We start from the raw sequence: 7841 nt of genomic DNA on the forward strand, positions 1-7841 counted from the left end.
GAATTTCTCCCTATCCAGTTCTCACTATTCACTGCTCACTGGTTAATTTTCATTACTCACCATTACGGACCTTTCACTACTCATTTCTACCTTCTCACTACTCACTTTTCACTACCCCTAACTACCCATTTCTCACGACTAACTTTTCGCTAAGAATAATGAATATTCGGCGATTTTTACCTCCCAATGCTGAAACTTTCACCGACGTGAAAGTAGGGATGGGAATCGGAAGTCAAAATATCGATATTTTTTATCGCGATATATCCGACCGATCCGATATAGACTACAGCAGGTCCTCGAATAAGGCGGTCGGTGGTGCTGTACGTACACAGCGATTTCTTAGTTGCTCATTAACCAATAAAGTTGATTTTTGGTAATCAGTGTCATTTCTTTAGCAAAATTGTTTATCTTTATAGGGTAAAGAATTAGTTTTAAGCAGTCTAAGCGGGTCACTGATTGTTTTACCTTATTACAAGCGATGGGTTGACTAAGTGGGGGATATCAGCATACCAATCTTCTTGCTATCTTTAGTTCTTCAAGCTGTTACCATTGGAAGACACTATTGTTGAGCTAAACTTTTGATTTTTCGCTTTAAAAGTTGGAGCGGCGGAACTAATTTTGAACAGACCGAACTCATTTTCACCCGCAAGGTGCTTTTTTAAGCAATCCTGAAACCTGAATTTTTTTACGTCCCCTTAAAAAATCCCTCGAACTTTTCCCCCTATTCAGTAAGTTCGCGTTCCTATCCGCGACCTACTAATCGGCATCTGATGCGTAATCGGCATAGCGTATCGGCATAGATGCGTAAAATGCCATCTGTCTAAATTGTTTATCGGGGCATACACTCACCGCACCGTTCGGCAAACGGTATTCGTCGTCTCTTTTATTCTCTGGTGTTCTTATGGGAAACTGCGAGTTTGACGTCTCACTCGTTGTTCATAAGGATGGTGGGAGAACAAAAGAGGTAAACATATAGCAGTACAAACGATCCGACTCAGAACAGTGTTGTCAAAGCAAATAACATTGAAACACATCGTTGCTTTATTAAATCACTGAGAAAATCTTCGAAAATTATTGAAAAAGCTGTCTTTTGTGTTGTTTTTAATAAAGAAAAATTAATTATGAACATACATTTCTCTTGAAAGTATTGAACAACGTTTTCACCATAGGAGGTTTCAGTTAATTTCAAACTTAAGATTCTTATTTCCAGAACCGAAACAGTGTCTTGGCAACACGATAGTTCATCAGTTGTGCTGCAGCTGCTGCTAGTGGTGAACAGGTTCCGTCAATTCAGAATTTGTTTTCAGTTTTGTTAGAAAATAATAAAACTTTTGGCTAGTGACAAAGCCTTAGATAATAGAAAAAAAGTGACTGAATAATATGGTATGTGACAATTGAGTGCTTGACTTTCAGAGTGGTTGTAATCAGTGCTGAAAATTTGATGAATTCGTTAGTAGCGAGGTGGCGATTGCTGAAGAGCAGCTGAAAAATGTACGTTTTTGGACAACAATTTTTAATTCATCATATTTCTTGTCGGAAACTCAGTAAATTGTGTTTGTGTGAATCAAATGTATGGTAAAGTGATTTGTGAAGATGATCCTATCAAAAGATTTTGAAAATATGAATAAAAAAGTGCATTTTCGGATCATTTATGTTCATTAAAATGATTAAAATAGGTAACACTGCTTAACTCGTTCCTTACCCTATTTTCTATAACATTGCCGAAGAAATTTTAGGGACAAGTGGAACCCATACAAGTTCATAGTAAGCTTTAAGCTTTAAGATGAAGCGCTGATTTCATAAATCCGCTTGCCCCATTTTACCCCATGGGCTCGTGAAGCTATGGAAATTTAAAGCTTGAATATGCGCTAACTCAGCAAGTAAAGATTCTAGAGATTAGCGGTCTTCTGCAAAACATGTATTTTTAAAGCTTCGATAATTGCCTAGAACATTGTATTCTTGTAAAATGCAACCAACAAAAGCTAAGTACGAAAAACCAGTTTTTAAAGCATTTTTAAAGAATGTGGCCTGTAGTTCAGCACTCGATAAAGATAGAAATTTTGTTTCTTCAGCAAAGTTGCTTGTTTTTATAATGTTTACAACTTTTCTGAAGAAACTATGACTATATTTCTTAACACAAAAAAGTTATTTTTTTATATTTATTATAGCAAGCGATGACTAACCTTTGACAGTTTTAGATTAATGGGGATATTCATACGAACAAAAGTGCTAAAGATATGCTAAAGATAAATGATAAAATGAAAACAAGAGACACTAAGAAAAAAGTTCCACCCTTTTCGCCCTTTTGGACTCCTGTGCGTTGGGTGTTGAGCACCACCCATCGCCTTATTCGGTGGATTCCTTTATAGCAAATATTTCGCAACCAAAGTATTAATACCTCGATTCGCCGATATCGGAGCCCGAAATATATGGAAGGTTATCAAATAAGGGTGTCTCACATCAAATTGCGACACGGAAAAAACGCTCTAGAAAATTACCTAGTTGACCTAAGCTTTTCAAACTTTCAGACAATGAAATATAACCGATTAGTAAGCCTTTGGTGTATTTATTTCTGAAGTTTTTGGAGCGTCTTAGTAGAATACGAAACCTAAAAATAAAAAATAAGAAAACTTATCCAATTTAATTCTACTATGTGTATTTTATTCAATGACCGATACGTATTTCGCCTACGACTTGCAGGCTTCGTCAGTGTCTGTTTTCGAACTTCGAAGTTCGAATTTCATTCCGTTTCAATACCATAACCCGCCCAGTTAGCTTCAAGGTACGATGTTGGTCTAACAAGCCAGTCGTCGTATGTTCGAATCTCGGCTAGGCGGTGCTGCTAGATAGAGTCAGTAGGGTTGTCCGTCGGCTGTGAAGTCTGTAAAGAAGGGTAATGTCTAAAGACGGTTATGCCCAAGGCTTTGCTTTTTACTATAACCGTATGCTCGAACCTTAGGCTTAACTCCACTCATAAGGTTCTGTACAACATCTAGCTACAGCTTCTTCTGTATGGAAACCCACTTTTTCTTCATTTCTTTGTCAGATTTGACTTGGGATGCTTCCGTAGTGCCTGCTTCATAATAGTTCAGTATTTTTCGATGGACCTTAGTTCCGGTGCGTTGGGGGCGTTCATGTTCTTGGGTACTGTTGGATTCGTACCACTCCAGGGCATCCTTTGAAGAGTGGCACGAAGCTAAATCCGACCTGAAGTTTGCAGGGCCCTTTTGCTGCTTCAACAGAAGAAGCAAACGCTTCTGTAGACACTCATTGAGGTAGATTTGCTCGTTTACAGTCCCGGTAGTCACGAACGGCGCACTCCATTTGCTACATGAGCAGATCGCTTGCCATATCATGTATTTCTTGGCAAACTTTGAAAGTTTCTGCTTCCTTATTTCCTCGGGAATATCAGACTTGTGCTGGGCGGAACATCAAACTTGTGCTGGAAGCTCCCGATTCACAGTTGAGTGCACGATTCCGAGTTTTTTTTGCCGATGTCCCGATAAGGCAGTTGAGGATTTTCCAGTTGCTTGCGCAAAATCAACTCGCGACGTTGCTTTTCGGGGACGCTATTTTTCCAATTTTCGAAAAACTGACAGCGATAAATATACAGTGTAAACAATACGCTCTAAACTACTTCTAATCAAATTTTCAAGAGAAAATACTTATTGGGTAATTTTCTGCAGCGTTTTTCCGTGATTCAATTTGATGTGCGACACCCTTTAGAAACAAAAAAAAAAAAAGATTGCTGAAAAGATAGAAAAACTAATACATTAATCAGTTTGGGATTCTTTGTCCTTTGACACTAAAACAAGTCATGGCTTAGAAATGTTTTTGAACCGCACTCACTTAACTCAAATTTGGTTTAGTTAAATTATCTTTTTGTTTGTAGTAAAACACATGGATTAAGATTTATTATGAAATGGGGTAACCGAAAATTAGGTTTCAATTAGTAGGTGGTATTAAAAAAAACTCAGTGTCAGTCATAGTTGGCCTAACTCATGATATATGAAAGAGGTTTCATTGCTGAATGTATTTCCTAACTTTTTAGACGTGAAAATTTTCTATAAATAATTACCAACTGCTGATACTATACAGCGCAAATTCTCACTACAAAAGCCATGACTGTGATATACGCAACTTCATTGGTGATCCTTAGCCTTCACTCAAATGAACTTCCTTCCAGTATCGCAGCGCGGGCTGCGATGAACGGTATCTCACGGTTTTGGCGCGCTGGATGCAATAGCAACCGACCGGTTGATTTGGCTCCGGCCGCTAGGAATTCACCCGGTAGTACACAGTACTAACAGTACCGGTGAAAACTGGTTCATTTTGCCGGCAAGAAAGGAGCCCAATGACGGTAGCATACCGTCGTCACTGCTGGCTGGCTGTGGGGAACAGGAGCAATCAGACATCAAGCTATCTGCGGCAAGGCTAGCAGCGTAGATAAGTATCCAAGATCAGTTTCAACGGTTCAGTTATCGTCGGATGGTTGAACCGGTCGGTTGTCGGTTGGTCGCAGGTGCGGTCGCAGTAGCGTTCGATCGAGTCCGTGATGGTCATTTCCTGTCTGTTGAAAGCAAAGGATGTGGAACATACAGCTGCAAAATGGACAGTGAACCGCAAAATACAGTGTGTCTAATTGAATCATAGTGTGAAAACAGATGTGAGCAACCCTCCATCAACAAGTGGATAAAGTGTTTCCGAATTGGGTGGAGCGATTTTATATTCAAATTGTTATAAGTGTTGAGAAGGAAGTTGACAAGTTGCTGTGCGAACGTGACAGGTTTGCATGTTTCTGCACCCGCACCGAATCAAGTGCTGCGAAGAGTCGTTGTTGTGAAAATATCCTAGACGAGGAAAGATAACAATAGAAGAAGCAAGTAGCCGATTTTGCACATTCTTTAAGGACGTACTAGCCGAAAGCGGATGTGTGCATTGGATGTTGCTGTTGCAAACAACTCTGGTAGAAAATGAATCGAGTGGAAGTGTATTCTGTGATGTGTGCTTTCTGACAGGATGTTAAAACCAGACGAAACGAGAAGATTGTGAGTGATGGCATACGTGGATAAAAAATTCGAAGAACTGTGCTTTTTTTGATCGTTGTGCAAGCTTATAGACGGGGGTGATTACCTGCTTGGATGGCTCAATAATAATATGGCCTAGATATTTGAAACTTTGGTGTTATTGTATGCTATGCTTGAAATAATTTAGTTGCACATGGATTTACGCAAATTTCATCTATTGACTCCAAGAAGATACCGAAGCTGCTCAAATACCCGTCATCCCCAATACGTTAGTATGATTCAATGTTTCAATTAACTATCTAGATGATTCTAGATGGTTTGGATTTATTCTGTGTCGCTTTTCATGATAATATCCCAAAACTATTTTTTGTTTTCCATCAAGCAGATTTTCTTTGGTAATTGTTGCAGAAGAATATTCCGAATTTTAATGTTTTTATGATTGTTTTAGTGGATTACGACAATCAAATTAATTAAAACTTTTTCACGATTAAATTCTACTGTTAATTTTTTTCGTGCCAGATACGCATTTCGCCTAATTTTATCCTTCAGTTGGGTCACCCCTGCGAAATGGTACTTTCCACGAAAAGATTTTCCGTGAAATGGTACATCCACGGTTATTTCAAAGTAGTTGTGGTAACTGAGTTATGACTAATTTCAGCCGTAATCCGGTTGCTTCAACTAAATGGACTTAAAGTGTGCTACTTGGGTCCTGCGTAAGGTTTTTCGCGAAATGATATTCTGCGAAACTTTATATTCCGCGTTATGGTCAACCGAGAATTGGTGTTTCGCAAAATGGAATTCGGCGAAATGGTTTGTAATGATGGCGAATATTTAAATGCTATCCGCTAAGCTATATTTTATCAGGCTAAGCAACGGAAGGCGTTGTTTTCTACTTTACTGTGAGGAAAATTTGTATATTAAAACACCCATGAACTCCTCAGAAACTTGCAAAACTCGAGATCGTGACAAAGGTCATCCGAGATTCACGATTTATGTACAACGCAGTTTAACTTGTGGCAATACGAAATTTTTCGGGTCAGCTAGTTACTTAATAAAATTTCGGGCCAAAATAAGCTTTTGAGAAGCCGGGCCCCACCATCAGATTACTTATAGGCACGTCAGTGATTCTACAGTGAGTTCAGATTTTGAAGTGTGTGCATACGAGGTTGTTTCCATTTCTGTTTTCCTCTAACCGTGTTCATGCTATTTTGCCAACATCGAGCAATACCGATATTACCGAGCAATAATAAGTTTTAATTTTTAAATTGAAGGTAGTAAACGAAAGTTTGTTCTGTGTTTGCAAGATGATACTCTTAAAGAAAAGATTTTATAGAGTAAAGAGGGGTAAAAGTACGATGTGGGTAAAAGTGCGATTCAATAATTTATCGGTGTAGATTCTGATTAAATTGACTACATTGGCATGGATGGGTTACTACTTTGACAACTTGAATGTAATGTAAATTTTGGTTACTTACAAAGCATAATCGCTGAGTTATGTGCAAATGTTATTTTAGAGCGATTTTGATGTAATTTTTCGTTATACGGCAAATACGATATCAACAGGAGGATATTACTAGTCGAAAATTTGTAGCAGCGTTTTACATCACTCACATATGAGGGGGTTAGAAGGAAAGGGGTGTAAGTGACAAAATTGAAAAAATCGAGATAATGATAGGAAACGATACTTTGAGCATGGTTTTATGCATGCTAGAAAATTCATGTCAAAATTTTACCGTTTAATGACTTTTTTAGAAACATGAAAAAAAAGCAAAATAAAAGTTGGGTTTCGCTTGGAAGGAAAGTGGTGTGTAAGTGCAAATAACATTTTCAAAAATGTCTTATATCTCCCAAAAATTATGAAATGCTTTTCCAAGATTTCAATAAAAATTAATAAAGTGAAGTTAACAGAACCATAGTGCGCCATTAGTTTTGTATTTTAACCTGACGAATTTTCTAGCTGACTTCTAGCTTAACTTTGGATCCGATTTTCTCGAAATATACTTTTTGTCACTTACACCCCTTTCCTTCTGAGCGACTCATATCTCTTTTGAAAATACGGTGAAAAGAATTTTCAAAATATATTTCGCTTTTCCGTAATTTGATCTAACCCCGTCAAGCGCCTAGCGGGGTAAAAGTGCGATTCACGGACGGGGCAAAAGTGCGATTCAAGGACTAGGCAAAAATGTATATCTAATTATATACAGCTTTAGGCACTACATTACAGATACTAGAAATGGAAGATCTGCAGGAAACTGTGTGCTCTTCAGATGTTAGCCGAAGGAAAACAATGTTTTTTCGCTGATGAAACAAAAAACAAACGTTTGGAAAAGTTTCGATCTAACGGGGGCTGCAATACACCAGCGCTTAATAGGAAAGGTGCAAATTGAGAATATTCCTTACCGAAAAATACCGCAGATTGACGATAATATGGTTTTGTTAGCCACTGCTGTGCTAATTTCATGGATTCGAGCTTCGCACTTTTGCCCCGCGGTATTCGAACTTTTGCCCCGCTAGTGGGGTAAAAGTGCGAATCGGCACTGGATCAGAAGAAAGAAGAATTTATTTTGCAAAACACTATTGTCGCAGATGCTTTATAGTTGAAAGTGAAGACATTGAGTTACTGCATCACTATAAAATATATTATGTTGTGGTCCTTCTTTATATCTCACGAAAATTGATGATAACTTCAAACATCGCACTTATGCCCCGCCCTACTCTATTCTGCGTACGTTCGAAATACTGATTCTAGACATTACTTTGTTCAGTTTATTATAATAAAATAGTATTAATAGTTCTAATACGGTATAAGGGGAA

This window comes from Sabethes cyaneus, chromosome 3, assembly GCF_943734655.1.
Source record: "Sabethes cyaneus chromosome 3, idSabCyanKW18_F2, whole genome shotgun sequence".
In the NCBI taxonomy this organism is placed as follows: domain Eukaryota; kingdom Metazoa; phylum Arthropoda; class Insecta; order Diptera; family Culicidae; genus Sabethes; species Sabethes cyaneus.